Below are 25,099 nucleotides of genomic sequence, written 5' to 3' on the forward strand. Positions count from 1 at the left end.
TCCGTTGGTCCGAAGCGCTGACGTGAGCAAGCGTCAATCTCTCGCTCTCTCTCCGGCACTCACAAACTGACAGACGCCGCCGGGTTTTCGTCAAAACGAGCCCCTTTGTCTTTGGGAAAGTCACGCGCATAGCTGGCGCGGAGCCAGAGAAGAGGAGGTGCCGCGCAACGCCTACACTCTAAAAAAAATCTGTGCGTCTACTTTCCCGCACAGCACCCGTAGAACCAATTAGCGCAACGTACGGGGGCAGCTCAGCGAATGACGATGCCGAAACATCTGTTTAGACCAAAAAACGCAGACTGAGTTGTGACATTAGCAATGCAAGCGTGACGTTTTGCATTGCTTAATGTCACAACTCAGACTGCGTTATTTGGTCTAAACATATGTTTCGGCATCGTCATTCCCTGAACTGCCTCCGTAAGTTGCGGTGACTGGCTCTCCGAGTGTTGTGCGTGAAAGTAGACGCACAGACTTTTTTTAGAGTATAGATAACAAAGCCGTAGTGCTGAATGAGATAGCTTCATAAAAGAACGCCAACGCTGTGCACAGATTGTAAACGAGTGGTGCGTCAGCGCTTGGCTTCGAGTCAAGTTTGAGCCGAAGGTTGACGCAACCGTCGTGTCCAATCTGTGACCTGCGTTGGCCTTCTTTGATGACGCCATATCATTCTGCACTGAGGCTTTGTTATCTAGAAGGTGTTGCGCCGCGGCGCGGTGCAATGCGGGCGTGCTCAGTTGACGCTCTGCTGTCGCCGGTTGTTCTTCGCTCTGGGTTTTCGTAGTAGCGGTGCGTGGGCTGTGATATATGTGTGTGTATGGATATGGATATGGATGCGGTTCCTTTTCCGAGTAGTGTGGATGTGGTTCGTTCCGCGAGCAATATCGATGACCGCATACATGGGCGTCGGCGTACTCTGACAGGCAGAGTGCAAAAAAGGGGGCTAAAAATATTACAAAAAGACTCATTGGTGGATTTTTAGGAAGTCTTTTAGCATGACCCTTGGTAAACGCCACACACTGACCCCGTAACGAGGCCAAAGAGAGGCAGCAAAAAAATAAAGGAAGCAAAAGAGAAAGCCAAAAGAAAAAAGTGAAGGTGTTGGCGTTAGCGTTTTTCAAAGGGTGAAGTCTGTGGCGTTTGTCAGGGTCATGCTAACGCATACCCCAAAAATGCACCAATGGATCTTCAAGTAATCGTTTTAGGTATGTCTGTGAAAACTTAAAAGCTAATTTTTACATGAACAAAACATTTGTTTTATCTGTCGATTTTCATGTAGTTCTGTGACTTTTGGCTGTAACAGCCGGATGCACCGGCCGGCTGTAGCAACTGATTGTAACGAAAAACCGACACCGAGAAACGTTACGCCCATAGGAAATTACATAAACGGACTTCAGCCCTCCGGCAGGATTGGGACTAACCCTAATTATTCTGAGTCAAGTGCTTCGCCAACTGAGCTATCCAGGATTTTTTTTAAATATATATTTATATTACATGGAAGAACATGCAATAGATTCACAACGTGGTGATTAAGGCTTTTCTCTATACCAATCTTTGTTCCCATGTAAAACTCTTCGATGACTTGAAGAACGTTAAACAGTCAGTCATGGTCTTCTGTTTGAATACCATATGTATTTTTGACGCGGGTTACAAGCTCAATGAAATGTAGGCGTAAAGTTCTCGAGTGCTAATTCTCTTTCCTTATGTCGAGACGGGGCTTCCACACGCTATATAATTCTGGGAGCATTACCATGTCATACCGGAAGTTAACTAATTGATATATCACCATTGCAGCATAGAATTCCTGAAAGGTATATCAATCGAGACAAATATGAGTGTCTTCCTCGGATATACCGGCCATTTGGTAGACAACCGGGGTCAAGTGCACACTATTAATTTCGATATGTCAAGAGATTTTGACAGGGTTTCACAGAACAAACCTTTGCAAAAAAAAAAATATATATATATATATATGGCTGGTGCTCTACTTGGTTGCAAGCTACTTTGCAAGCTACTTGGAAAACCGCCAGAATCAAGTTAATTTTTCAGATTGTTTGTCTGGGCCGTTCGTGTTCTTATCAAGTGTGCCCCATGGGCCACGGCACACCTTGGGCCGTTGTTTTTAATGTTCGTTAACGACCTGCCGTAACAGTTGCAGTGCTCAAAAACATTATTGTACGGCGATGATTTGAAATTGTTCAGCAGGTTGATAATGTGGAGGACTGCCTTTTGTTACAAAACAACGCATGTTCTATTGAGCAGTGGTGCATAACAATAGACTACAACTTAATCTCAAGAAAACTGCGGTCATGTCATTCACCAGAAAACACGAAAGCGTAGTGATCAAATATAACCTCTCCGAAAATCAGATACAGCGCTTATCTCTTGTTTGGGATATTGGTGTTCAAGTGGACTCTAAGCTAGATTTTCACTAGCACATGTCGCACATAGCCAATCAGACATTGCGATGTCTTGGCACAGAATTGCGGCTAACAAGAAAATTTCGAAGCTCTCACTGCGCTTGCTCTCTTTATTGTTCACTTGTCCTGCAGCGTTTAGAGTTTTCATCTGTAATTTGGAACTTTGTTTCTTTAACCTATTATAGCAATGTATTCGAAAAGGTATACAGGGGAAGTTTATTCGTATTATATACGATGAACCAATTAGTCATCTCCATTTTTATACCTATAACTAAAAAAAGCATCTCGTTCTAAAAAAAAATTTTTAGGGGTTCTTTGCGGTTCACGCAGCGTTTTTTGTGGTTCACACTGCTTACACATCAAACATTCTGCATACAGATTCGAACGCGCGTCACAGTGGGGTATGTGCTTCGAATGCAGCATCATGGCAATAAATTCAAGAAGAAACTTGGCACGCGGCATTCGAACCACGGATATTGCGGTGACTCGTGTCTGGGTAGTGTCTTTCGTATGATATATGAGCAGAATCACTCCCTAACGTTTATAATCAAATAAAATTGTCGTAGTTTCTCTTTCTAAGCAATGCTAGCAGGCAAATAAATTTGAGAAATAGAAGCATCGTTCATCTCCTCAACTCGGAGCCAGAACAAGAGGCCACGTGGCCTGCCGCCTATCTTATGCAACCAACGTTAGCCATGGCCACGTGCTGTGGTCGGCAAAGTAGACAACGCGTGCTGAGCTCCGGGCATTGTTATGTGCTTTTCACATGCAGCGGTTATGCGGACGAAATTGCCGCCTGCAGCAGCGCCGCGGCACAAATAGCAAGGTTTCTATCACATGCGTCGTCCGTGGGCATTGTACTGTGTGCTTTCTTTGACGCTGCGACGCCCAACGTTGCTTGCAGCAAGCGAACGCGCACAATGAGTTTTAGCGGTCTCGAATAACAATCGGAATGCTTTCAGTTTCAGTTTTCTCTTTAGTTTGACTTTATTAAAACAAACTATACCATCTAAAACGCCAAAAACAAAACTTCGCTTTATTTTGTTTATAGTTTTTGGAAACTTCGTTGTCGCGGAGGCTGAAACCTTGTTTGGAAATACTCCCGCAAATATGGCCGGCTCCGGAATGAAGCGATGTGTTCATGGGGAGGCTGTTGTTTTTGTGTCGCGAGTACGTCCGTTTACAACAACCAGAAGAATGCTACATACACATTGCCTTACTCTCAAGCACCCAACTGTTGTATATCTTTCTAGATAATTACTTTCCGGTTCCCTTCGTCGTCGTTTACCCTTTTCGCTTTCTGCTTCCTCTTCTTTAAGATTAAACAGATGAGTCTTGACTCTCGTGTCAGCATCGGTTGTGTGTGGTCATTCCTTTCCGGCCCTACAGGCACCACACCAACATGAACAGGTCCTGACACAAAATGGAGGCGGAAATAGGGACTTCAAATTTTCAAGCACAGTTCCAATGCCAGCCGTGTCGGTACAGTGGCAACAGGGGGTGGACGGAGGCAATCGGCCCCAAAATGATATGCCCGAATATTTCATATATTTCTTGCAAAATATTCGGAAGGGAGGGGAGATCAGTCTCCCTCCCCAATCTCCTGAACAGTTCCGACGCGACCGCCGAAGAAAAAAGTTGAACCCACCAATGAAAATTAAAAAGAAAGAAACGGAAACTAACGCTTGTGTATTTTCTCCCTTACAAGAAACTGTGATGCTTTTCTGTTGAAAGGTTGTTGAAAAAATTCTTCTGAGGATATGAAATGTCAATAGCTTTTCATCTGACTTTCTCTAGCTTTTCTGTTGACTTTCTTCTGAATATTAGCCCAATTTGTAATAGAAAACTCAGTAGACTTTTTGTCGCCTCCAAGATGCATTTCAATAAAAAGAACAGCCGTTTAAAAAGAAAGGAAATTACATCTTAGCTATTCATTCAAGAAAGTTTTGAAAGATTACTATGGCTTTCCACTCTGCTCCGAATAGGCTGCAGCAAAATAGCGTAAAAAAACACGCGATTTTTTATACATATTACGAATAACCATTAGAAAAGAACACAAACACCTTGAGGCACTAAACACCTGAGTCACAGTTGTGTTGACTGCTCCAGAGCCTTATATAGCCAACATATTGAAGGAAATAATTTGGCCGGTGACCACCTCAGCACTTTTTAAGGTTTCAAGCATTCGATCTTCTCCTCGGGAGTTTGTCAAAAGGAAAACAGTGTTTCGAAGTTCGTGGACGATATCTCTTACTACAAAGCATTGGTGCAACTAATAATAACTCGGCGCAGTCGCAAAAACAACATTCACAAAAGCTGCTCCAAGGAGAAATTTTATCGCTTCTCTGCATAGCACCACTCAGGACAAAACGAGTCGAGGCAATTTCTCCACATTAAACTAGTTATTTTCCTTTCCTTTACCAGATGACTATCAAATATGGTCGTTGAAGTCCCTACAGTCACTTGCAAAGTGAGAACTGCAGGGCGTGTTTTTCGAACGCCTTCCATCCAGCACGCGCCCCATGCCTTCCGTCGTGCTTTCACTGCACGCACGCGCTCGAGGTGCACGAACGCCTTAGCGTTGTCAAGGGTAGTAGGCTCGCGCTGGAGGCGGGACAACTGAAGCTGCTCCCCACCGTTCTAACGTTGTAGGAGACTATTGAGAAACTTAGTGACTTTTGACATCTAGTCGAGGTGTACGATGTTCTATAAAAGGTCAACAGAAAGCCTGTGGCTTTTCTATTGGCACTGGCTACAGAGAGGCCACACGAAGTAAACTATTGACACTGGCTACAGAGAGGCAACACGAAGAAAACAGAACTGACACTGTCAACAGGTAGTCAGCAGAAAAAAATCCACGTAAATGTAATAGAAAATTAACAGGTTTTCTCTTGACTCGGGCTGAAGAAAATCATCAAAAACGTTTGAGCACAAAGTCAACAAACTTTCTGTTGACCATGTCAACAGAAAGTCAAAGTAAAAAAAAAGTAATCAGTGTCAATACGAAGTCAACACGTTTTCAATAAAAAAAGTCTGAAATAATTTTTATAAGGGTTCTGCATGTCGTCGGCTTGAAAAACGTGAAAACAAAATCCCATGTGCAAGCTTTCCTGACATGCTTTTCCTCCTGTTACGTGGTTTCTCACCGTGCTGTGAATGGCCAGCGAGGATGCTGCCGCTCTGCCGCTGAGGCTGGCTGGCCAGGGGCCCTATGTTGCGCTTTTTGGACTCCCACGGCGACTAGGGAGAAGGACGCGACGTCACCATTGCAGCAAACGCAGATTGTATGTTCATTGGTGAAAGTCGCTGATGACGAATTTCCGCAGAAGAAAACAAAGCTCTTTTTTTCTTCGTTTTCTTCCTGCGGATATTCGTCATCAGCGACTCTCACTAATCAATGTCCAATCTGCGTTTGCTGCCATGGTGACGTCACTTCCTCCGTCCTAGTCGCCGTGGGAGTCCAAAAAGCGCAACATACGGCCCCAGAGCGCCACGACGGCGTGAATCGCGCAGCTCTATTTGCAAAATCCATGCACGTGAAACGCGCATTAAAGTTTGGCTATTCTCATCGCCGCAGTGGTTGCACACGAGCCATGGCCCGAGTGTCCACTGAGGCACCGAGGCTGCAAAAGCCCGGCGTGAAAACGCCAGGCTTTTGCAGATCGCAAGAGAAATCCCCGGGATTTCTCCCTCGTCTGAATACCCCTTTACGAACCAAAGTCATGTACTCGCGCAATTTTCGTGTCCTATTCATGATCCGCACTCTACTGTCGTCAGGCGGGCGGTTTCGATCCCACAATTACGTCATCAAGTTTTGCGAAGGCAAGACTGAAAGAAATAGTCCTCTTTCATCATGGCTATTTCACTGCGACCAAGAAGCGTCTGAATCAGTGGCGGTCCGTCGAGTATACTTGGGCTAGACGAAGGCCAGATGAGCATTCCAACCCGATATCGTTTCATGAAAGCGACATGCTTTCATCTTATCGGCCGCGACAAGTTGTTTTGCTTTGCAGAGCGATATCACTGAAAAACGTACTAATCATGAAGGCGTTTAGGTAAAAAAAGAAAGAAAGTAAACCTGAACATAAATTATCCAACAAAAAGTGAATGCTTCAACTAGCTATGATGCAAAAGTGACGCAAATTTCTTCATTAAAACGTGACCATCCGGCAACAAATGACGGTTGCCCTTCCAGCGGGCATCACGCGTTTGGTTGCGGTATCGAGAGGTTTCCAAAACAAAATTTGACAATTGATAACTCCAACTGCGGGATCGATCCAGGATTTGTAAAAACTGGGCTGGTCTTAACACTCTAAAAAAAAGGGTGTAGCCATTACACCCCTTGTCAGATACGACACCCCAAAACTTCAGTTGGGATCGTCAAACTGACGGTCCCAACTTTTACGAGAGGCTTGATGCCGGTGGGATATAACATAATAAACAGCTAAAGTACGTATCAAAGACTACAAGAAATAAAAAACAGAACAAAAAACGCTATAGTTTTGCAGTAGGGTCAAAAAAAAAAAAAAAGACTCCATTACTTTGTTTGCAGTCAGTCACAGTTTAGCCATTTCAATAAGTTTTACAACGTCGGCTTGAAGCCGCTCGTGAGAGTTGGTAGCGTCGGTTTAACGTCAGTGCGCTGTACGTCCAACTGAAGTTTTGGGGTCTATTATATGTCGCGAGGGGTGGAAGAATCTTCCCTTTTTTATGCGTTCAGCATTGATTGCCCTCATTTCTTCAATTTAAAAAAAAAGTGCCCTAAGACGCCCAATTTAAAAACAAAATTAGTAAATATTCGTTAATTAGTCATTTATTAGTTACCTTTTTTCTTGAGCATAACGTTCGCCTGGCCGTTTAACTCACTTGCGCAGGCAGCATTTGTGTAGGTTTCACGGGTTTTTCTTTTATTGCATTCGATTAAATAAATTTAAACAAAAAACTTGTGTACAGTTTCGCAATGCTAATAAAACGTTACAGCGCATGAGTAACAAAGGACAATGCTGTAACGTGAATGCCCAAGACAAGTGGACGTGAAATACAATATAACATTAGCCCCCGAGTAGTTCGCGAAGTTTTGAGCTCATGCAAGCTGATGCCCTAATGTGATTTATATAAAAACCTGTGTCTGTCCTTCGCGCTGTTTATATGTAATTCGAAACGTTATTCCATCTCTATAGATGTATTTCCTTTTTGTGGCATCGCGTGTCGGAGTCTTTGGAAGAATACCCCCCATTTGTTATCTCTCTCTTTCTGCACATTTCGTGTATCTGCCTTCAGATCTATCATGTGAGCGCAAAATTCTTTTGGCATACCCCGCCATCCGGTGTTTCACACTGCCAAACAGCGAACAAATAGAGCATGTTTCCGCGGCCTCAACAGCTGCATACTTTCGAGTATCGTCCTTTGGCATCGGTCTCAAGCGGTCATGCATGTGAACTTCATACAGTAAAAGGTACTCATGATAACGAAAATGTATTTGATCATTGACTGAAGATTTGACAGCATAAATAAAGAGTCGATCACCGTAAATATGCATGTCATAAGGAGGGTGACCAGACGTCCCGTCTTGGCCGGGACAGTCCCGTTTCTGAGGTTCACTTCTGCCGTCCCGTTTTTTTTGTCTCAATAAAGAATTATGTCCCGATTTCGCAGCAGTGCATGGCTTCGAAACTGGCACAAAGCGAGTTGCAGTAAACATAAACTATGCGTAGTCGTTACAAGTATATTTTACAAAAATAACCTTAGAAACGTCAGCTTTAAAATATTTACCCGGAGTAAAATTTAGAGAACTGTTCTTGCCACCAAATACCTTTTATATCACAAAAACTCGTGTGTAGAATTTTTTTTTTGTTGTTACTGAATATAGCACGCAGGTAGTATATTCACGTTTTGAAGTAGCAGTTATTGCATTGCATTTTTTCTCCCAATCTCAATCTTTAAAACAATTCCCCCCCCCCCCCCCCCCCCCCCCCCCCCCCCCCAGGCTGGGATGTCCCGTATTAGCCGATGCGAAACCGCGCTTGGCGTCCGGGCGGTCGTCTGCTCGGACGCCAAGCGCGTTTTACGCCCTACTCCCTGATAGACCGTAAAACAGGAGAAGCGCTTCACATGAACGAGCGGAAGCAACCGGATGCCACGGCAGTCGCTTTCGGTCCATTCAAATCTTCGAAGATTCTAAAGTTCGTTCGAAACCAGTCGCACCTAGTCAGGATCCAATTACTTTAGTGGCACCAAAATGACTATGGAGCATGATTGCACTGGAAAAGTTTCTCACCGATATAAACATTTTTTTAGTGCTGTGCATGCAATCCGTTTATTAATCATAATTATCTCCAGAGATCTCTTACAATAGCATTGTTGTTCTTGCGTACTTAAAGACAAAAACAAATCATTTATTACAAATTACCGTAATTTGAAATGTATATACTTTTTCCTGGGATTCTTTCTCTATTCCAGCCTTGTGTATTCAGAAAATACACCGTTCAGTTTGAATTGTCATTTCCAATTAAAAACGACACTGCTGCGGGTCCCCAAAAGCTTCCTCAGCCTCCAAACTCCCTACAACGGGACTCTCTGACAACATAGGAATCCAGGAGGAACAGCAAGCATTCGAACAGCTGTCTAGTGGTAGATGCTGCATTAGTAGCAGAAAATGTAGAACCTGGGCAGAGTGACAGTTTGCGTGAGAAAATATTCTGGAATTTAAGCTTCATGACAATTTAATTTAGCTAAAATCTCAACTATAGAGCCTAAGGGACTAATAACGGACTAGACTTCTTCACACACGTTTGTTGTACATTACTTGTGTAATATCATTGACAAGTCCACAAATACCACCAGTGCAGTCTATTTAAATGCTATCCGAATCCAGCAAAGGCCGCATGCGAGCAATATAAACGAATATAAACAAATAAGACAAATGCCTGTGTTCCTTCATTCTTTACGTTGTCCCTGTACTTGGGTTGTCTCACTTGTAATTCTCTCTATGACCCAGACTATATTTAACATATTGCTCGAGCAGCATGCGGCTTCTCTGCTTCGGCGTTTTTGATTAGAAACAGATATACAAATAAAAAAACACGAAATAGTAGGCATAACCTGCCAATTCATTCAGATTATCAGCAGCCTTGATAGTGTTGGATGTAAATCTATAGTGATGCTCCTGCAATTGTGGCCATATTTCTTCATTTTCATATACCAGCTGCGATTCATGCGTTGCCTGCCTTGTCAACCATGCCTGAAATGTTGGTTGAAGTTTCGCCTGCAGCTACAGGCCATACCTCAATAAAGCAACATATGAAAATTTACACTTCCTACGAAAAGCGCGCACAAAAAAAAAATCAATATAAACGAGCGCACCGACAGCTAACGTCATCACAACCTCCCTAGGGCGAGCGGGGCAAATCGGGGGGAAATTCTCTCCTCGCCGTGACGTCCCCCTGGTTCGCCGTAAGGGGGCGCAACGCAAACTTCTCGGGGCTAATAGCAGCACCGGCTACTTTAAACACGAAAATAATCAGTGTTCCTTGACTCTGGAATTTTCAGTAGTCACCTAAACCAAGCAGTGCTCATTTAGAGTAGAGTACCTTCAGAGGGATCGGTGGCCGAAAGAGTACAATTGCGGACTCAGACGAGCCATCGTGCGTGCCCGAGCCGCTAAATGCATTCTAGTGGAGCAGCCCATCAAACGGCATTAAGTGCCGAGGCTAAGCATCGAAGGGGGAGAAAAATCATAGCCGAAATAGAATATACGATGGCTTGCGAGGTAGTCACCTGGAGGTTATAGAAAAAGCACTCATCGAATATTATAGTAATTTTTTTTCAGTAACAGGAGCACGGCAACGACGCGAAAATGGAAGGTTACCTAGAAGAGGTAGCAGAAAAATTAGAAGAACTGATAAGGCGTCGGAGACATCGAGCAGGTGATTGATGAACTCGCAACAAAGAAAGCTCCAGGTCCTGATGTATTAACTGCGGCATTTTGCAAACGCACGATATTGCTGCGCGCCTGTACGACGTAATAACCGAGGGAGAATGAGGCAGAAACGTTACCGCCTTCTTTTCTAAACACCCATACTGTCCTTATTCCTAAGGTCGATGATGCACACATCAGACGGCTACAGAATATTATTTACGACATAGTACGGGATCACCAGACCTGTTGTATCCGAGGTAGATCCATTTTCACGAACGTGCACATTGCAAAGAGTGTATTAGAGCTGTGTGATGCTGAGTCTGATCAGGTTGCCATCCTCCAGGTTGATCTCGTGAAAAAATTTGACCAAGTGCAGCCTGCCGTCCTGTATAAAATATTAGATAATGTACGAGTGTGCGGAATTACAAAAATATTTGTTCAAATGGCTCACACGAGATGCAAAACACAGATTATAATTAACGGGAAACCAACATTACTGATTTCTGTGGATTCGTCAGTTAAACAGGGCTGCCCACTATCACCATTGTTTAGTATTTATTTATAGACCATTTGTCAAACTATAATAAACAATAAGAGTATTCATGGGTTTTCATTGCAAAACATAAAGGTGAAAGTCCAGTCCTTTGCGGATAATGCCACTATTTTTTGTAAAGATAAGAGTAGCATCACAGCAGCAATCTGTGAAGTGAAGGCTTACTGCGAGCTTATACGCATCCAGCCGTCAGTTGGAAAAATAGCAGCGGCTTATTGCTTGAAACATGGGCCACAAAGCCCGATGTTTTTGAAAACATAAATTTTACGTCGACACCCCCAAAGTATTTAGGCGTTCCTTGGCAACACTGTAAGAGATCGAACGCATACTAGTCATCAGTAGTGCAGAAAATATGCGATGCAGCTGGCAAATGGAAAGGATGGGATCTGTCTATTTTTATGCGGTCTACCGTTTGTCATATCTTTTAATCACTAAATTTTGGTTTGTGCTTCAAGTGCTGCTGTGTGCTAGAGTGTAAATTCAAAAATTACATCATGTTTTTGTCGTTTTCATCTGGAGATCGGGGTGGGAGAGAAAGCGTCACGACAATTTGTTTCGTCGCGTCAGTAAGGAATGGCTATCGTTACATGTGCGTGTTAGGCAGACTATCCCGTTTTATTTTTTTAGAAAAAAAACCAACCCCTTCAGACGGTATTTCAAACGACACTTGCAGATAAACTCCCTTTGTTTGTTGTTTCTTTACGTAGTCCCGAGAGGAGGAAGCTCAGCAGTTTTCTTCGAGAAGTGGTTCAAGCGTGTCGTTTTTTGTCTGTGAGCTTTTTTCTCTAATACTTGTCGACTGTAACACGCAAGCGCTCAACGGGTGACCTTATTGAAGATGTTTTTACTAAACCGTTGTATCGTGTTATCTTGAGTTAAAAAGATGATAGCTGCCGATTCCATTAATACCTTCTTTTTTTCTACACAGCAATACACTACCTGTCAAAATTTGGTTCGAAAAAAAAAAATTACGTACCGTGGGGTGTTGATTGTTTTTTTTTTTTTTGTTTTTTTGTGCAAAAAGCCTGAAATTATTGTACATGTTTTTCTCGACTTTTAGGACGCTTCTCTTTTCTAGGTCGTCCTCCAGCGAGCTATTAAAAATACTCGCCTTTAACCTCATACGGAATTAGGTTTACTGTCAACGGTTATTCCAATTCCCAAGCCAGGCAAGCTCAACGACTCAATCCAGAACCTAAGACCAATCTCACTCACTTCCAATTTGTGCAAGACCATGGAGAGGATGGCCCTGGCGAGAATCACGTGGCTCCTCGAAATTGAGAGCCAGGCTTACTGCGCCAGACAAACCGGCTTCAGACCAGGTTTGTCAACGCAGGATAGTTTGGCCCTTATTCACAAGGACATCAATCACCTCCAAACGACCATCCTACAATCCACGGCTGATCGTCACGATCGACATAAAGAAAGCTTTTGATTCTGTGCCCCCTCGACGCGGTCATACGTGGTGCAGTCAAAAGAGGAATAAAAGGGAGACTGCTGAAATTCATTCACTTTTTTCTGGACAAAAAAAAATACCAAACGGCTATAGGACCAACCAGAGGACCGATGACGGATAACAAGATCGGTGTTTCACAAGGAGCCGTAATCTCGCCAATACTTTTTAATATGGTGATGGCAGATCTTGCTCTTTCCCTAGAAAAAATTCCCTTCTTGGAATTTACCATTTACGCAGACGATATTACTATTTGGACAAAGAACTGCAGCATGTCCACACAAGTCATCACGCTTCAAAAAGCCCTGGACACAATTCAAGACTTCTCCAAACAGACGGGGTTACAACTCTTAACAGAAAAAACAAATTATGTCGCCATATCCAACGCCAGAGGGCGAGATGAAAAAGTTGGAGACAAGATCAAGCTCCTCATCAATGGCCAGCAAATTAAATCTCAAACCTTAATTAGGATACTCGGTATCGTGATTGACGAAAACGGAAAGGCGGGAAGCTGGTACCAGCAAATCAAAAGTCAGTGGAAGCAGGCACTCAATAGGATCAAACACGGCACCGGCAAAGCGTGGGGAGCTAAAGAAGACATCCTCAGGACCATGGTTAAGGCTTTCCTTGTACCAAAGGCAACTTACGGAGTGAACTACCTCAGTCTAACCAGAGCCCAAAAGAACGGACTTGAAGCACTTAACAGGGAAGCCTTGAGTGTAATCACTGGGCTTCCCAGGTGCACCAAGGTGGAAACGCTTTACGAGATCGGAGGACTCAACACGATCGAAGAAATAGCACAAGAAACAAGATCAGTCAAAACTTGAGGCTTGAAAAAACTTAACCAGGAAGAAAGATCCTGAGAGCTCCTGGTTACAACAACGAGGTCTACCAAGTTTTTACGAAACCTCCTCTACCATGGGAAGACGAGATAGTTATTCATACAAGACCGACCCCGCAAAATCAAGGAAAAGCACAAGTTAAAAGAAGAAATAGCGCTGCCAGGAAACACGACACCGAGGTACCATTACTTCTTGAAGATGACACTAACGTCATTATTTACACGGACGCAGCCAAGGAGGACAGATGCACAGCTATGGCTCATTATTCCGCAAACGACCAGAGAAGAGTCGCCGCCTCCCTGGGCAATACCACCAGCGTCAAGGAGGCTGAACTTCAAGCCATCAAGACGGCGGTCGAGAGTACAGAACAAGAAAAACATAAAAGCAACATTTATGTCTTGACGGACTCTAAAGAAGCCGTACGAGAATTGAAAAAACATGATAACCGCAGCAAAACGGTTAAAAGCATTAAGGCTACGGCCCGACAGCTTCGAGCTGAAGGCCGTACCATCAAGATACGATGGATCCCCGGACATCAAGGTATCCACGGAAGCGACGAGGCACATGCAGCCGCACGGGAGCAGCTACAGGCAGTCCCACCCGGCCAAGGCTCAGTGCACCCCGTCGTAGATGAAGACATCGAAAACGACGTCGACCCGTCGGAAATCAAAGCCCAAGAACGGCTAGAAAGAAGCCAAAGACTCGCCGATCTACGCAGGCCAGACGAACACCCCCTTCCATCGACATCTTACAGTCGGTGGGAGCGTGTATGCCTACGAAAGTTGCGTACAGGAACCGCCATGACACCGGCCTTGAAGTATAAATTCCGAAAAAGCAACAACGGGGAAGATTCTGAGACTGACATGTGCGATCGCTGTCAAATATTGGCAGACATCAAACACATCATCTGGGATTGTCCCAAAAGTGACATCAAGCGGAAACTAGCTTTGAATGCTCTACCGCCACAAGAAAGACCATCCTGCCTAAAGGAATGGGTTCTTCCAGACGGCACACCCGAGCACAGAAAAGCAATTTTAGACTCGCTGATAGAGTTCATCAAGTCCGCCGGACTTGATAATTACATTTAAACCCAATCCCTCCTTCCCCTCCCCCTGTAGCCAATGACGAGTTTCAAGGGCAACAGGTACCCCACCTGAAAATAAAACATTTTCTCACTCACTTCCTGGGACTACATGACATATGGAGAAGTAGAATGGCTGTGAGGCATGCCGATTTGGACACCCGACCCGTTCGCATGTATTTCATAGAATCTATCTGCAGACTACAATCCGTATACGCCACGTTAGAATGTGCGCCTGATCGGGTGTCAATTTTCAACATACTTGAGACGTTAAAAGAATTTTAAATGTTACGACCGCGCATTGGTAATCTCCGCGAAGTGAATTTAACAGTATGATCTTTTGTTCTGTACATGTCGAAACCGGCAATGAAAAAAAAAAAAAAAAATTACACCATCTTCCCGAGGGGAACCATGGGGTGATGCGGAGCATCGTTCCATCACACTTCATCGGAAGAACGGAGTGGAGTCAACAGCGGTGAACTGAACGCGCGCAGAAATTGGTTTGCTCTTTATGTTTATACAGCCTTGATGGAGATGCGCCTCAACGGGTAATCGGTCTCTTAGCTGTAGATGAGAAATTTAGCCAGTGCGGTACAACCGCTAACCTGGGACTTTTAATGTGCATCACGCAGTAGTGATCACACGAACGTGTGCCGGTACGAAACTCATCCAGATCGAAACGGGCGGGGGCGGCGGGGACTCGAACCCAGGAGGCTCCCAGCGCAAGCTTTCGCTCCACGCTCCGAGCTGATACGCGTTAGCCCACTCGGCCACTTCCTCCCCTCGAACGCGCGCAGCGCGCTACCGCTGCTTATATTCACACTTGAAGGACAGGAGACTAGAGGAGGAGAGTTGCGCATGCGCGCGCGGTGTGAGTAGAAGCGAACGCACGCGAAGTGCACGCAGCTGATAGAGCGAGAGAGCGGAGAGAGTAACGCGCAGCTGTTGGAGAGAGGGAAGGAGGAGAGTTGCGCATGCGTAGTGTGAGTGCGGACTACGACGCCGCGGGACATAGACCCGAGCAAGAGATGCTCCGCATCTAAAAGAAGGATTGGTGGCCGAGTGGGCTAGCGCACACCAGCTCGGAGCACGTGGAGCGAAATCTTACGCTGCAGAATCCAGGGATCTTGGGCTCGATCCCCACCCCTGCCCGTTTCGATCTGGATGCGCATCGTACCGGCGTGCGGTCGTGTATTACTACTGCGTGGTGCACGTTAAAGACCCCAGGCTAGCGGTTGTACTGCACTGGCTAAATTGCTGTACAGCTGAGAGACAAATCGGACGTTGAGGCACACTAAGTTCAGGCTGCATAAACATACCCACAACCTTTTTTTTTCTTTTTAGAGTATTTTTGTGCGCACACGCGCCTTTGCTTGACTGGAGACATCTCATACATTCTTTCTCCCAATCGTTTTATTTACGGTTTTTTTTGTAGGTGCGCTATCCGGTGTGACTCCGCTCGAGCGCGTAGCCTTGGCTAATGCTTAGACGCCATTTTACCAAAAAAGTCACGCACTAAGTGCGCCAGCCTGATCCACGCTCGCCCACTCAGTGCAATAAAGGATGTCCTCACACCTCGAGAGACAGGCATGTCGGCACCCTAATTCAGAACGTCAATAGAGAGTTTTAGAATGAAGGGCCCCAAAACTTTGGGGTACCCAACGCTTTAGGGTACCCAACGGAACCACACCTCACGCAGCGTGCTTATAGAATATAATAGGGTTTGTGACGACGCAACGCGGCACGCTTGCCTTTTTCGCATGCAGCGCCATTGTGGACAACGAACTTTTTTAACAGTGAAAAATTATTAAAACACAAAACATTTGCGCTGAAACGACACTTTATTGTGGCTTGCGGTTCAAATAATAGGGAGGGTAACACCAGTTGGAACGGCACTGCAAGAGCCATCTGCCGGCCGTCTCTGTATCAGAAGATTTACTTCTCTGGTCACAAGAGAGTGCACGTCTTCAAATACCAGGCTATCATGTGCGCCAATGGATTTATTTGCGAACTCGACGGGGCCATTCCCCGGTCACAGGAACGACGCTGGTAGGTGTAACTCGCTTTTAGCCCATCCTGTAGCTGAAGCAGCACGACAGTTATAGAGAGTTTTATAGTAGGGGGTCCCAAAGCTTTGGGGCCCTAAAGGGGCTCAGCACTGCGCATGCGCAGAACCGAAACTCCGTTTGGGGTTTTGGGTTTCTCGCGCGCCCCCAACTTGAAATTCGAGAAATAGCGTGGGGCCCCCAATTGCTTTGGGCCGGGTTGTGTCGGCAAATATGGCGGCACCCTTTCCGCTCGCTTCGGAGCAAATTCGTCATGGTCGCTGCAGTATTAGCCGATTTCATTGCCAATGAATAGTGCAACCGGCTTTCGTTTTGCTTTATCTCGCTCAAGTCACAAAGGATGAGCGGTGGGCTCGCTCCATTTTAAAGATCGAATCCCGGACAAAAGCTCACCGGACAGAAGCTCACCGGACAAAAGCTCACCGGACAAAAGCTCACCCATTTTTTTAACAGACCCGGGCAAAAGCTCACCACGAGAAAGTTTCATGTTGGTCTTATAGAGAAACCAAGTTTAGAGGGAAAGGCGATGAGCCTCCTTTTAGCGAATTCGGCCACCGCGAAGCGGCGTATATGGATAAGTCAGGTGAGTTAACACTTTTGTAATGAGCCGCCGCAGACTGCCGCCGCGAAGCGGCGGGAGCGCATCAGGGTGCTTGGGTTAACACGCGCACCAGTGATACACGCGCGAAGTAGAGAAGCCTTCTTTTAAATAGCGTCCCCTTGTCGATAAACGTCATATCTACAAACTGAGGCTCTGCTTTTTTCTGAACCGTGCTTCAAAAAAACGTGCCCGTTCTCTAAAACATGTTTCGACGAAATGGCATTCGATCAACCGTAGTAAACCCTTGCGTGGGATGGGGGGTTCACCTAAAAATTTCCATCGCGTCCGCATTTTATTTCAGCACGTGTTTCGCCCGGGTAGCAGAAAAAAAGTGAGCTTTTGTCCGGGCCTGAAAAAACGGGTGAGCTTTTGTCCGGTGAGCTTCTGTCCGGTGAGCTTTTGTCCGGTGAGCTTTTGTCCGGGATTCGATCTCTAAAATGGGGCGAGCCCACCGCTCATTCTTCGTGACTTGAGCGAGATAAAGCAAAGCGAAAGCCGGTTGGACTATTTGTTGGCAATGATATTGACTAATATTGCAGCGACCATGACGAATTTGCTTTAAAGATCATACCTGATTCTGGCCGTTCCTAAGCCTAAGCATACGTCGTAATTGTTGGCATGGTAAGGTATTGCTACTCGGTGGCTAAAACCTCGTCCACACAGACCTTTTTTTTTTTATATATTTAGCTACGTTACGAAAAGTCACCGGGAAATTTGTGCTTCGCATTAAACTGTGCCAGCAGCAGGTCGACCGGTCGCGGATGGCCCGCGTGGAGAAATTTCTTCCGATAGCTTCGGAGACCCTTTCGGCAATTGAAGTCCGAATCCTGGAATGGGCTAGTGGCGTACACTTCGCGTAGCACATAAATGTCATCGTCGATCGAGAAGCGAACGCGCGCGGGAGCCTTCTCTTCCGCTTTTTTCTTCTGGCCTTCGATCGGCCTCGACTCGTTCGGCCATCCCGCTTCGGGTGTAGCCGAAACAATCCAATCCGTAGCGCTCTAAATTGGCGTTTGTTCTCGTAGTAACATAGAGAGTTGAACTAGCTGGTACTTAGAAGGACGCCTAAAACAGTGCACAAGCACAGGAGGGAAATAATAAAACACAGGAAGGGGCGCTGACTCTCAACTTATGTATTGGGAAAGAAAGAAAAAGAGGAAGCTTCAGATATGAAGCCCACGTTGTTGTTTTTCTTTGTTCTTGTTTATCGTCTTTTTTTCGTCGTAACCTTATAATGTCAGCCTTCTCCCTTTCTACTACAACTTGATAATGTGTCTGTTTTTATTCTTTATTCTTTTTACCTTGTGGGTGCGCCTGGGCTTCATGTCTGAAACTTCCTCTTTCTCTTTCTTTCACAATACATAAGTTGGGATGGGAGTCAGCGCTCTTTCCTGTCTTCTATTTTCTTCCTCCTGTGCTTGCGCGCTGTTTTACGTATGGCTTGTTCCCGAATTTTTCGGGCGTTCGTGTGCGCTTTGACCATCTGCAGCCGAAGATTTAGGCCTTCAACAATGCCAAGACTGAGACGAACGCGAGCGCGCATACTCTGCGAGCAGCTGCACTATTTAGATCTGAGCTGGAGCGACTTTAAAGCCTTGAAATACTTGTTTTCAAGCTGCTGGTATCCTGCCACGAACGAAATCTCGGAGCCACGGAGTAGCAATACGTTGCCATGCCAACGGCTAGCGCGTATGTTCAGGCTTAGAAACGGCCAGAATCGGGGACGATCTTTAAAATGGGGCGAGCCCACCGCTCATTCTTTGTGATTTGAGCGAGATAAAGTGAAGCGAAAGCCGGTTGCACTATTCATTGGCATTGAAATGGGCTAATACTGCAGCGACCATGACGAATTTGCTCCGAAGCGAGCGGAAAGGGCGCCGCCATGTTTGCCGGCGCAACCCGGTCCCAAGCAATGGACCGATCTCAGCAGCTAGTTTGAGTAAGCCACCGCTTCTGCCATGCATCGTGGGAGTTGTAGTCTTTCTGCACGCGTGACGACCCCGCTTGAGGTCTGCCCGAGCAGAGCACGAGGCGGCATGAGCTGTCTCGTGAACTGGCGTCTGCTTGCTATGGACTACAGTTATGGCGGTGTCACGCATGCGTGAAACGCTTGGTGAGATTTTTTTTTTTTTGTATTTATGCACATACCTACATCGCCCAGGGGGCGTTATTGTAGGGGGGGGGGGGGGGGGTTACATGAAAGAAAATACATGACAAACAAGTGAAGATAACAAGAAAGCCTAATATAACATAGAAGTTGCGGATACCTATTGGAAACAAAAGTTTTGTAAAACTGAGAAGAGCATGTTTCAGGAGAATTGACCATTGAGCTGTCCAGACGATTCTACTCGGAAATAGTATGGGGGAAAAAATAGTGGGCAAAAACATCCGTTCGGCAGTTAATTTCTCGAACTTTCATCTGGTGATCCCTTCTTCATACGTAATTTGGTGATTGCATATACATACTTTTATCGATTCCGGTTTGGTCATCATAAATAGCGTAAAATAGCTTTAACCGTAAACATTTTCTTCGTTGGCAAAGGAGACTCCTAATAAGTAAGCTTTTTAAGTTAGTGATGCTCGAACGAAAATCATAGTTACTGGTTACAAAACGAGCTGCACGGTTCTGGATCCGTTCCACTTTATAAGCGCATTCCACTGCATAAGGCCTATTGGGGGCCCAAGAGCCAACCCAAAGTCCCGAACGGAGTTTGGGTTCTGCGCATGCGCACTGGTGAGCCCCTATTTCATTGGGGCCCCCAAGATTTGGGGCCCCCTATTCTAAAACTCTCTAATCAGTGCCACCTAAAAAGGGAGCGTGAAAATTGGAAAGCCCCCCCCCCCCCCCCACCCCCCTCATTAAATAAAAGCAAGCGTTCTCTTAGAAGTGAAATTTGTGAAGATAGAAAATATGGTGTGAGCATTCCCTCGCAAAATATTCTTTCTGGTCAAAACTCTTTTTTTTTTTCTTTTTGTATTTTTCATTTGTTAAGCTTCTTTAGTAGATTGCGGTGATTGGCTAATTGGGTGCTCCGCTGGGAAGCCTTATAAAATATTCTTCATAAATCGTTAAAAAAAACTAAATGTACGCACCAATGTTGATATTTCTCTACCTTCTTTCAACTCCTAGGAACGAATTAATTTACGAGGCCTGGAATAAAGTTACGCGCTGCCATAACGTGACTTCTCCTGATCAAAAAAAAAAATTACTACTTATTTTTGTAGTGTTTTCTTACGCTTACTCGCATGCTTGTGAGCCCGCGAAATATAGTGGCCACGTGGAGGGATTTAATACGAGCCAGTCATGCAACCGTGCACCATGTAATTTCGCTCCACGATGAAGCTACTTAAAGCTTCACTTTACGATCTTTATAAATAATTCATTGTACGTAGTTACGTTAACCTCTCTTCATCTTAACTTTATTTTTCTTTTTTTCTCTTCTTTTTGAGCGAAGGGTTTTTGGTTTTTCTTCGTCCATCATTTCTGGGATTGGAGCTTTATTTTATTTCTCGGTAAAATATATGAGCTAGGGCTGGTATTACATTTTGTAGGTGCTTTAGTTTTCATATTTCATGGCCTTTAAAATTACACCCTTCTTTTCTGTTATTCTTTCTGCACAATTAATTGCTAAATATCCCCCCCAAAACGTTACGGAAGAAAAAAATGGCTGGGTATTCATTCCCTAAAAAAAAGATGTTGTCATACTTCGGGAAGGGGTGCCCTACACCATACAATGACCCTCCCCTTACACTGCGTTTACTGTTTTGTGATTTGCACTCTGGGATTCTTATCGGCTCACACAGCAATCGCAGTGAACGGAGCGATAATAGGTGCTAGGGCCTCGCCCTCTCGCGGCGGGAATGGGAAGCTGTTTACAGCGACGGCCCTCGGTTCACCCTCTGAGCAGGCACGGTGGGAAAGCTCGTGATCATAGCTCGCCTACAGGAATTTATGAATGCAAACGACTCTGCAAACGACGCTATTCATGGACCAAATGTGTTGCTGCAGCCCGTATGTGAAATTGAGCCTTCCTGTTTCACCTGTTTTCCCAATGCTAATGATACGGGACGCAGTCAAGAGAGGTGCAGGCGTGTAGGCGTGTCTTCGAACAGGAAAGACTAAAATCGATCCAGACCTTCGGAGTTTAAACTTTTTTTAAACATATGTTGGTAAATGTTGTTTTAAAGAAAACAAACGCAACCCGCTATTTCTTTTTCAGGGCGTTTACCCGGAAGGATTGAAGGAAATTTTTAAAGTTTTGCCTATCGTCAAAGGTCGACACTTGGATAGAAACCCAAAATTTTTTATCCATAATTATTGTCAGTAATGCGTGACTTCGTTGTACTAGATAGTGTGCTCTCATTAATTTTCTACCGCTTTTATTTCATAAATTGTAAAAACAAAATGTCGCACTTCGTACTGATAATTTGATAATAATTTGTCAAATAAATTAATAATAAGTAATTGATAATTAATTAGTAATAATTTGCCAACTTTATATTATCGTAGCCGTTCGAGCATTGGAAATTGTAAGATGTAATATTAAGGCTTGAAAAACTAAGCATTGAGATACCTGAATTTTATTATTATCAATAAATTTTTACAAAGTTCCCAATAAACGCCACAATAACAAAAAAAATATAATTTAGCCTTTATATTTTTTACAGAAAAGTATCTTTTTTTTAGTAGTTCAAAAGAATGTGAGATAGTTACCTAGATAATCATAAAAAATAATGTGATATACAGTTCTATATGTGTCGCGCGTTGCCTTAAAAAGTATAAGTTTGTTGTTTTTCTGGTTTTGTTTTGGGAATCTTATAGTAAAAACGTTTCTTAATTTAATGGTTTCGTAACAGCATTATAAACTAGTAAACCGTGACTATATTTTGCATATTCTAGATTGCTTTTGTTGTTCTTTTCTTGGAAAAAGGCATAAGCAAGAAATCGCCAAAAGATAAAGAAACTAAGTATAAAGTGCACGAAGTTAATTATTTTAATGAAAATAATCTTAATAAAAGAAAACAACCAAGAACAATAAAATATTTAATATATTCAGCGCCGATTTTTTAAACAATTTTTTTTTTATTTTTTATGTTCCCTTTCAGGTGCATGAAATGTTTCAAAGTTTATTCTCTCTTTACGAGATAGCTAATAACTATTAAAAAAAAAAACATTTTAAGCCCCTAAATATAACTCCTATTTATGCTGTTTCGTGTGTTACGAACAAGCAACAATTTCCTGAACGATTTTATTTTGTTAATTTATTACGTTGCCACAAACATTTCAGTTAAGAGTGAAACCGAAATTGGCATCAATACCGAGATCTTAAATCTAAAATAGAAGTTAGTTTAATTGGTTTCGCTCTTCACTTCGCGGCGTTCGTGTATTCATAAACACTTTTTCGTTTGTTTTTTTTTAAGGGGGGGGGGGAGGAGGGGAGAGTAAGGGGTGACATTTTTACGTAATAGGGGAGAGTAAGGGGTGACATTTTTACGCTTCCTCGTAAAAGCGAAAATAATTTGAGTATTTCGGTAAAGCCAGCACACCATACAGGCTCAGCTACAGGTTGTCATAACGCATCCCCGACCCTCACTATATCCGCCATTTTGAAAATCCGATGGCACTACCTATCGACATTTGGACTCGCAAATAGTAGAGCTGATACTACGAAACGAAAAAGACGCGAAAGAGAGAAGAATGAGCTACTGCCTATCAAAGTGTGCAGCAAAGATTGGCGCCGCCTGGCTGCTGAGATGTGAAAATTAGGAAAAGGGTGTTAAACCTTACTTCCTCGGAAAGTAAAAACCAATAAATGTAGTCAAGTGGTTGTATCTTTAGTTGCCTATAAAATACGCGTTTGGCTTCTTTAATCATAACATGTTTGCAAAATGTTTACCGGTGCGTTAAAATTGAGGCGTTTCCCTTCGCATTTGATCGAGCCACTTGAAAATTCGTAAACGTTCGTGCCAAGAGCGGAAACCGCTGAAATCGTCTGCTTTGGTGTCAAGAATGAAAACAGCTGAACTAAACTGCTAACGCTGACGTCTCCCTTGCCTCCTTTGTTCGAATAAGTCTCAGCCACTTCACTTCCAATAATATTGTGGCCTGAAGTGAGGACTGTAAGTTTTAATTAGCTTTGGTTTCTGTTTTCGCTGCATGCGCTACACGAAGTGAAGCGTGTTTCATAGGCAGCGGTTTTGGCCCTAAAATGGCTCGATTTCTGCCTTCGCGGCGCTCTGGCCAGCACCACCGGTTGAGCGGCACGAGCGCCGCGACGGCAGAAATCGCGCTGCTCTAGGCGCTGCATGTGAAACACGCTTGAGACGAGCAACTCTTCAAGGTTGTGATTTTGTGCTCGTTGTGACACTCAGCGCGAATCCTGCCACTCCCTGGTCAGTCTGGCATCGAAGAGGGCACAAAATGAAGGTACTCGAGGATACGACATTAAATGCCCGTCTAAACAAAGTTTGTCACAGACACAGAGTACAAAGCGCAGGAAACACTCTCCGTAGCCCAACGAACGCGCGGTCGTCGTTCCGGAAGCCGATTAAAGTACGTGTCATACGCACGAACGCTGCAAAAGCTCCGTCTAAGAACTGCCTGCCTCTTTGGTAGATCCCAAAGGATCTAGCTGTAACCCCCTAAATCATAGATCTGACTTGCTCTGAAGTCGAGCTTCAACTTGTTCAAGTCCATCTTGCAGCAAGCAAGCGCGCTTCATAAATTCACCTTAACTTGAGCCGATCTTGAACCGAACTTGAAGCGAACTTGAAGAGCCCAAATTTCAAGACTGGGTTGGACCAATCTTGAACGCGACTTCGTAGTCATTTCAACATGGCGGCTTAGCGAAGCGACGTCGCAGAGAGGATCTCCGCCTTTAAATTCGCAACACGTGTGGCGTGCAATATCGTCTTCGGGGACGTGTTTCCTTTGCCACGAGTCCCGCGACCATAAATTCGGGATAGGGAAAACCCGATGGAGCGCTACAACGACGGGCAGTTCCTGGCGCAGTACCGCTTTACGAAGGGAATCGTGCGAGAGCTGCTCGGGATGCTGCCGCTACAAACGAGCACCGACTGCAGGGGCCTTCCGCTGACCCCCATGCTGCAACTGCTGGTCACGCTGCGGTTTTTTTGGTGCCGGGAGCTTCCAGGTTGTGACTGGGGACCTTGTAAACTGTCCCAATCAACAGTGTGCCGCGCAGTCGGAGTGGTTACGCAGCTGATCGCGAGGCACCTGTTCCGGGACCTCGTTCACTTTCCCAGCGCCGCCCAATACAACACGGTAATGCTCGATTTCTTCGCACTTGCGAAATTCCCCGGCGTCACCGGGTGCATCGACTGCACCCACGTGCGAATCAAGAGCCTCGGCGGCGACGACACGGAGGTGTTCCGCAACCGCAAGGAAGTTTTCTCAATCAACGTCCAGGTAACGAGTGCAGAGTTCTCGGTTTACCGAATTTAGAGTTTAAAAGCTCTTGAAATCAGGTTAGAGCAACGCTTGCGCGATTGCCAGATGTCATTCATTGGAGTATGCGCTCATGTTCGACTGCATGAAATTTGGCAATTCTGCCCCAAGCATTACACATGTATAACTTGAGACTTTTGTGGTCGAAGCCCTCTCGCCTTTGCTTCGCTATATGCAGTGGTTGAACTGCTGCGCCAATTGCGACAAACTGAGCCAGAACGAGTAACCTGCTACATGCTGCTCTAAAGCGTCTGGCACATGACATGGTTGGTGATGCCACTGAAAATTAAGAAAGTACAGTTTTTTTTTTTTCTTGATGCCTAAGTACTATGTACGAAGAGTAGGGCTGCACGACTATTCTAATTTTCTAATAGTAGTTTCAAATAATACGTTATTTAATATTCGCTTCCAAATGAACTGCAATACTGTATTCATACTTTTCGAATTTTTGATTGCGACGGGTTAGCCTCCTTGAGTGCGCTTCTCAGGCACGGCTCCACTGCGGAGAATCAATAACCACGGAGCAGACACAACGATCTTGTGACTCGCTTCGCCGCAGCTCAGCCGCTCGCGTAGGAGAAAGTCCACCTTCAAACTAGCATGGTGCTCAAGCACTCCTAATGAACTAAAAAGAAAAGAAAATTAAGTCAGGAAGTTCTTTTATTGTTGATATTACATTGCACTAAAATCTTCAAAATTT

At 44.6% G+C, this 25,099-nt stretch overlaps 2 pseudogenes; both read left to right on the forward strand.

The window, feature by feature from the left end:
• The first annotated feature begins 1,177 nt into the window (after positions 1-1,177).
• LOC115309500 lies at positions 1,178-13,168 on the forward strand (annotated as a pseudogene).
• A 269-nt stretch (positions 13,169-13,437) lies between these two features.
• On the forward strand, positions 13,438-24,531 carry LOC121832891 (annotated as a pseudogene).
• The last annotated feature ends 568 nt before the right edge of the window (positions 24,532-25,099 follow it).

Source organism: Ixodes scapularis, unplaced genomic scaffold, assembly GCF_016920785.2.
Source record: "Ixodes scapularis isolate PalLabHiFi unplaced genomic scaffold, ASM1692078v2 PGA_scaffold3__209_contigs__length_174095766, whole genome shotgun sequence".
Taxonomy (NCBI): Eukaryota; Metazoa; Arthropoda; class Arachnida; order Ixodida; family Ixodidae; genus Ixodes; species Ixodes scapularis.